This window comes from Chenopodium album, chromosome 9, assembly GCF_948465745.1.
Source record: "Chenopodium album chromosome 9, dcCheAlbu1.1, whole genome shotgun sequence".
NCBI classification, from domain to species: domain Eukaryota; kingdom Viridiplantae; phylum Streptophyta; class Magnoliopsida; order Caryophyllales; family Amaranthaceae; genus Chenopodium; species Chenopodium album.
The window spans coordinates 36,148,568-36,156,074 of NC_137842.1; the positions used below are offsets into that span (position 1 = coordinate 36,148,568).

Consider the following 7,507-nt stretch of genomic DNA (forward strand, 5'->3'; position numbering starts at 1 on the left):
CTTTAATCAATGTCATCTCCTTTCCTAACTTTGAGATTTGGGAAGACAAGTTATTGATTGCATTAAGATGATCAACCGAATAAACCGTTGAGCCACTCTTACTTTTGGACTCTCTCTCTCTCCCTCTTGCCAATCCATGTAGTGACGAAATGCATCCTCAATTATATCTACAACTTCTTCTTCGGTCTTGTTCATAATCGGGCCTCTGGCTCCGGCATTAAGACACGACTTCCCTTAGGGGCTCAATCTTCCATTGAAAATTGTATGATTTGATAGGTTGGAATTCCATGATGAGGACATTCTCGTTGATACTCCTCGTATCTTTCCCAAGCCTCATATAAACTCTCACTAGGCTTTTGCTTGAAACTTAGGATTAGAGTTCTTGCCTCGGCGGTCTTATTTGGAGGATAGAAACGGGGAAGAAACTCCTTAGTAACCTCATCCCAAGTTCTCAAGGAATTGGGTTTCACTTCCTTGTCCAACAATTCCAAAGCCCTTCCGATTTGAGAAAACGAAAATAGCTTGAGCCTTATGAATTCTTGAGAAACCCCATTGACCTTGATGGTATTACAATACTTCTCAAACTCTTTGAGATGGTTTAGTGGGCTTTCATGCTTGGCACCTCTAAATTGCCTTCATTCAATCATTGTTATCATTTTCGGCCTTATCTCAAAGTCATTGGCGGGAGTTGTTGGTGGAGCTATGCCACTCTCAAATTTATAATCCCTGGGAGTTCCCAACTCCTTCAAAACAACTCTTGGATTAGCTCCCATGCTTGCTCGATCCTCCTCTTCTCTTTCTTGGTGAATTTCCTCTCTTGGAGAGCTTGAACTCAAAGAACGATTAGCAACCCTTATCCTTGTTATTGTTCTCTTGATTTCCGGATCAAATGACACTAAAGTCCATCCTCTTATCCTACGCATACAAAAAACTCAAAGAAAATATCAATGGCACGGCTAGCTACAAATGTAGCCTAAAGAGAAAAATCAATTTGTATTTTTGAAATTACGTGAAATAGACTCAACAATAATAGCAAACAACTACGCCATTCTCCGACAACGGCGCCATTTTGATCGCGGGTGGAGACTAGGTCGTTGAAAACTAATCTTCCCTCGGTCAAACAAAATTTTTAATCCCTCAACACACCTTTATACCTAGCATAGGAGTAAGTTGAGGGTCGAACCACTAGGAATTTAGTAGGTGAATGCTAATGCTAAAGCTAAGCTATCTGGAAGTAATGAAGTAAGATGTGCAAATTCCAAAGCAATCAAACAATCAAGAAGAAATCTAATATATCAAGCACTTTAGGATCCTCATATACTCGCAATGGATACAACTAATTGGGATTGAAGATGACTAAGTCGAGTGTTGCGAGAGAAAATTAATTAAGCAAACAAGAGAGTATGGTAAGCTTATCTCCTAGAGGTCATACTACCGTCAACTACAAGAGACATCTAACTAGGAACCTTGCAAACCTACTGAATTGACAAAAGCAAGCCACAAATTAATTTTTCGTATCAATGTGACCTTAAAATGCAGTCTAGTACAACAATCAAAGTTAGCTACTCTTCAATTAATCACACACATGCACTTAATCAATCAACCAATTTAATCACTACATTAACTCCATCAATTTCCCCCAATTAGCATCAATTCATTACTCATATATGCTTCACCATTCCCCTAGAAAGAGAACTACTCACAATCTATGGAAATTAATATCAAACCTAAGCTAAACAACAATTTCATCATCATCATATCAATAAAACTAATACAATCACAAATTCAATTCAAACTTGAACAATCAACAATACTATTTAAATCATAAGCTAAAGATTGCATTAAAGTAAAAGAAACCCTTACAAACTTGCTTCAATTCAATGGAGAAAATGCTAGAATCATCAATCTTCAATCATCAATCAAGAATTTCTCTCTCTACAATCTAGAGTTTATCTCTCTACAAAATGATCTAAAATTCCTCTTCTAATTCAAAAAAAAAAATGAACTCTCTAATAATCTCCCTCTATAAATAGAATGAAAATCTATATATAGTAAAACTAACAAAGAGAAATTAGTTAGATCGTCCCAAATAAACCCGTACAGGTGCAACCAACTATAAGGTGAAGTACGACCACGCCAATCTGGGTACGGAACAGAGACCCAGACAAGCGCGCCCGCGCCTCGGAACATAAAAGCCTTCTTCAGCATCATGTCGATGCTCTTCCTACGTTCCTCTCAATGCTCTTGATAAACACAGGACCTTGCAGTTTCTAAACTCCATGATTGTGGGTTCAACACGAGAATCCGTGCCCCCACGACTTGAAAGCACGGCCTAAAGTCTTTAGGAACTTGCACTTCTCCGTGTTTGAGCTTCAAATGGAGAACATGAGGCATCCTAACCAATGCCAAACTTGGGAAGGGGCCTCGGGAGTCTTTGGATAACGACCTTAACCTGAAAAATGAAAGAAAACAAACAAATAAAAGAGAAAATAACAAAATAAACCAAGAAATGCATAAAATAGAAATTCAACTAAGAAAATGCAAACTAAAGAAATAAAGAGTAAAATTAAGGAAAAGCTAAGGAAAAGAGCTATAGAATAGCATGAAATCCACCCTAAAGAGAACCAAATGAGTGCCATAAATGACACTCATCAGAGACGCGGGCTCGACCATCCTATATTTTGATTCAAGTACATATTTATTATTTTCGAAAATAAAAAGAATTGAAACTATTTGAAATTGAAGTTGTGCATGTGATTATGTGTGCATTAAAGTTGATGTTAAAACAACTTAGCGTATGGTATAAGGGTCCGAAATTTTTGAGTTATTACCCATGGTTGGGTGATCTTGAGTTATGCTTGGTTGATTGAGTTATGAATTGCTTATTGCAAATGGATTTTAAATCAAATTGCTTATGTGATTTAGCATTGAATTAATTGTTTTGCATGTGTGTGTGAAACAGATGGAAAGGATTGATTAAATTAGACATAATTTGTTTAACTTGCATTACTTGAAAGATAGTGGAGTCACAGTTAGGGAGTTCATGACTGGAATTGTCACTCTAGACTTAACCCTTTATGAGAAGTATAATTTGGATATGTGATATGTGGCAAGTATTGGGATCATAAGAGTGGTACATGTGGTCAATATGGTTGAGTTGTTATATTTGTGATTAAAGGATTTGATGATTACTATGAGATAAATGAGAAGTTATTTCGAATTGTTATCATGAATTTTCGGAATATAATTTATGTTGATCAAGGAAATATTATTTGTGGTAATGATGAGTTGAACTAGTTCTGTATAAGTGTTGGAGTAAGGTATGTATTTTTGGGAGATACGAATTGGATATTCGCATTAATTTATGATAGTTTGTACCGAATGGTGGAAAGTATCCATACGGTGTGAAGATGAGTATTGTGGTTATTATTTAAAGCAAAATGGATGATGGTTGAATCTTTGAAGAAACTTAACACAAAAGTTAGAGGATTTTGACAATTAATGTGAAAATTAGAGGATTTTGAGGCAATTCAAGTGAAAGGATGTATTTGACATAAAAGGTATTTGTTGTAAATCGAAGTTTTGTGAAGGGATTTTATTAAAGTTATATAAAGGAATGATTGGATGGTTACTTAAAGGATTTTAATCTAAGGGATTGACGACAAAGTTAATTGATATAGAGAAGTTATTAATGATGGAATAATCAATGTTTGCATTGAGATATTAATGAATTGCCTTTAAGATGAGTTATAGACAATAACAATCAGAATGAGGAATTTGGAGTTATGAGAAAAAATGAGAGAGTTTTTAAATGTTTAAAATGAAATATTATGAAGTAACCAAGAGTTAATGATTACGATTTAAGGATGTATTACTAGAATTTATGAATGTGTTGGGGAAGTTGTTAATACTTTTGGAGGATACCTTGAGACAAGTTACTAATCTACTAGCGATAAGAGGGTCAAGATAAGATGTGTTCCTTTTATGCTTAATACCCATAACAGTCCTTGCTATGAAGTTGAATATGTATGTGATTATTGAGTTTATTTATGAAAAAGTATTTATTACAAGTATGGAAAAGGAATTTTCAAATACACAGTTTTCAAAATAAAGTTTTGCATTCTTTGTTTTTAAATAGTTGTTTAGATTGAAAACTTTCATAGATCTTTTAAAATATTTTATTAAGTATTTTTATTTCAATTCATACTTTATAATTATATATATATATACGAGACTTTTACATCAATTTCTCCTAATGTAAGTATTTTAAATTATTTTTCGAATGACTTATAGAAATATTTTTATGAGTTTACTCACCACTTTTATTCTTATTCAAATCATTTTAAAACCTAAGCTCTTTGGATGTTTGAAACTTTCAGGTTTTCCTTTCTTTGATTGATGATTGTTGAGAAATCGTTAATATAGTTGATTTATTTAGTGAGTTAAAGTGTTGGTCGAGTTACAGGGGCGTAACTCCTTTTAAGGGGGTAGAGTGCAATAGAGTTTTGTGCGTTTGCTTTTTGAGTCATTTATGATTAAAATTGAGTCTTTCTTGAGTTAGTTATGATCTTGAGTTTAGTTAGGATGTGCATGAGTCTAAGAATTTAAAAACAATTTCTTCTATGTTGGCTATGTTTTGGGACGAAACTTCTTTTGAGGGGGGTAGACTATAATACCCCGTACATTTGAAACGTTTTTCTAATTAATTAATTAATTAGTATTCTCTTAAAAAGGGTATTTTAGTAATTTATTTTAATATTTGAATTTTGGAGCCAAAATGATATTTAAATTTTGTCGCCAAAAGTACTTTAAACTCGATTATTATATTTGGATTTTGGATAAGATTTATTATCCATTTATTTTATATTAAAAATCAGATTATTTTTATATATTTTGGATATTTTAATTAAACAAAATTATATTTTCTTACTTAATTTAAAAGAGCCAAATTTCCCTAATTAATTAGCCAAAATATTCGGATATCATAAGTTGAAAAACTGGTTTTTCTTAGTTAAATTAATTAGTGAATAATTGGTATTTTCCTAATTAATTATTTTATACAAAATATATTATTTACACAATTATTATTAATCTTTAAATCTTAAAAAGTAATTTACTAAATTCTGCATAAGAGGTCCGAAATTTTGAGTTATGGAAGCCCAAAATATATGACCACTTTAGTTGGATTTTGGGTTTTTTTTTGGTAAATTGTATTTTTAACTATCTCCTAAAATCTCTTATTTTCCTTAATTTTATTTTTGATCTCACAAAGATTTGATCATCTTATTTCCCTACCTTATTTAATCCTTGATTATTCCCCAAGTAATCTCTTTTGCCATATTATTTTCATGACCAACACACTTTCCTAAATGCTATTATTCTTAATCACCTTATTATCAAAAGTTTACATATTTCTTTATTTACTTCTCTAAGTAATTTCTGTAATTCTTTTTGCCATAATTCTTCCTACATTCTCCTACCATAATTCTTTCATTCATGAGCCTATAAATATCCCTTTATACCTCTCATATTCTTCACACCAAAAACCAAATTCTCTTCATCTCTCTTCTTCTTCTTTTCCCTAAATCTTTTCATACTTTTCTTCTCCTCTTTTCATACAAATATTATCCCGTTTATCTTCGAAGCCAGTTTTGAGGTATTTGATGTTTCACAGAAGATTGTTCCCCTCAAAATATAATAGAGTTTAGGCTCAAGAATCACCCAATTCGAAGTTATATTGAAGGAGTTATGGGCTCTGCAAATTCTGCCTATTCTTTCCAACGAAAATTCAATTCTCTTTAGACCTATTCCTTTATCTTCTCCATGGTTAGTTTTCCAAAATACAAATACCTATTTTAAAGCTATAATTTTATATTAAAGTATTATTTTAAAAGAGTTTTATAGTCCATGCACATTATATTTGAGTTTATGTTGTGATAACCTTATGGTTATGTTATTTGCATGGTGTATTCGTGATTGAACTTTGAAAGTGCGAAATGTTTATTGATATTTGGAATAAGGTTCTTGAGGTTATTTTTTTGTGGTTTTGCTAGCAAGGATCAAGGTACGTTTAGGTGGCTAGATACCTTTGAAAGTAATTGGTTTGAATAACATGTTTTACATTGTTTGATTGGTGATTGAATTAAATTGATTTGAATTATGATTTTGAAATAAATTATGTTGAAGGTATTGATTTTAATAAAAGTATTTTTAATGATCGTTTAAATCATGTTTTGAATGGTTTGTATTACTTATCGTGTTTAAATAAAGGAATTGATTTTCAAAGGTTTGTTGAATTAAATAAAGGTTTTTCATGGAAAAGTTGTTGATTTGATTTTATTCTCAAGTATTTATTTACAAGGTTTGATTTTGAAAGCATGTGGAATTAATTATAAAGGATTTTTAATTATATTGGAACTATTAGTTATTAAAAGGATTTATTGAACCATTGAATTATTATTATTATTATTATTATTAATGCTTTATAAGCTTGTTGGTAATCCCACTATGCGGATTTGGTTTATTGATAAGGCCTTGGACTTTGTATGACCGGGTCTTTCCTCAAGAACAGTTTTGTAATAATAGGAGACTAGCTTGGGGGGTGCACAATTGGGTGAGGAATTTGATTAAAAGGAATTGGTTCATAATAAAGTAATTGGTTTTATTAACTATTATTTTGAATATGAATCATTGGAATCGGTTTTGGAATAATGAGTTTTGAAATAATTGGATTAATTTCTTATTTGTTTTGGTTCGCCCTGTTTACCGTAATGGTAAGCAGTGTTGACTATTTTCAGGTGGAGTCATGAATGAGCATATGGGAGTCCCGGGATTTGCTTCACCTAGTTTAGGAATGTTGGTCTTGTCTTTATTTTTGAGCACTCATAACAATGTTACTATTTTTTTAAGTATTAATAAAAGAAAGTTTTCGCTGCAAGTTTTGTTGTTGATTTAATTGTTTTGGATAGCCTTGCATAATTACGCGGCGGTAATACACCCAGGTCAATCTCTACGGAATAATTATACGTATTATACTAGTATTTTTGTAGAGGGAGATTTGGGGGTGTTATAGATGCTATTGTCTTTGGAGCTCAACGAAGGTGGTCGATTTTACCACCTGTTTTTATTAGCATTGCTCGGAAGCTGGTGAGATCTTTCTTATTTTTCTTTATCTCTTTTCTTTTCTTAGATGCATAGTTTCGGATTAGTTTTAGCATAAGTTGAATGGTTAGAGGATGGATGCTTGTAACACCTAAAGTGTTTTGGATCATTAGTAATGTTGTCAATTAATCACTTGTTAGTTGATTGGGAATTATATGTTATACTTGCATCTTTGTTCCTTTATTTCTTTTGCTACTCTTCCTTTATCTATGGTTTTCCTTTTCTCTTTTCTTTTCTTTTATTTTTCTTTCTTCTCAATTTTGGTTTGTGGTATGTTTTGAGGCTTTATTTTTTACTTTTTGTCTTTCTTTTGAATTAGACTATATATAATCGATTTTTGCTTTTG

General features: G+C 31.8%; 1 non-coding gene across 1 annotated transcript; it reads left to right on the forward strand.

Moving 5' to 3' along the window:
• Positions 1–282: 282 nt before the first annotated feature.
• On the forward strand, positions 283–388 carry LOC145560974 (small nucleolar RNA R71). Its single transcript, XR_014093561.1, has one exon. It is a non-coding gene; the product is annotated as a small nucleolar RNA R71 (small nucleolar RNA).
• The last annotated feature ends 7,119 nt before the right edge of the window (positions 389–7,507 follow it).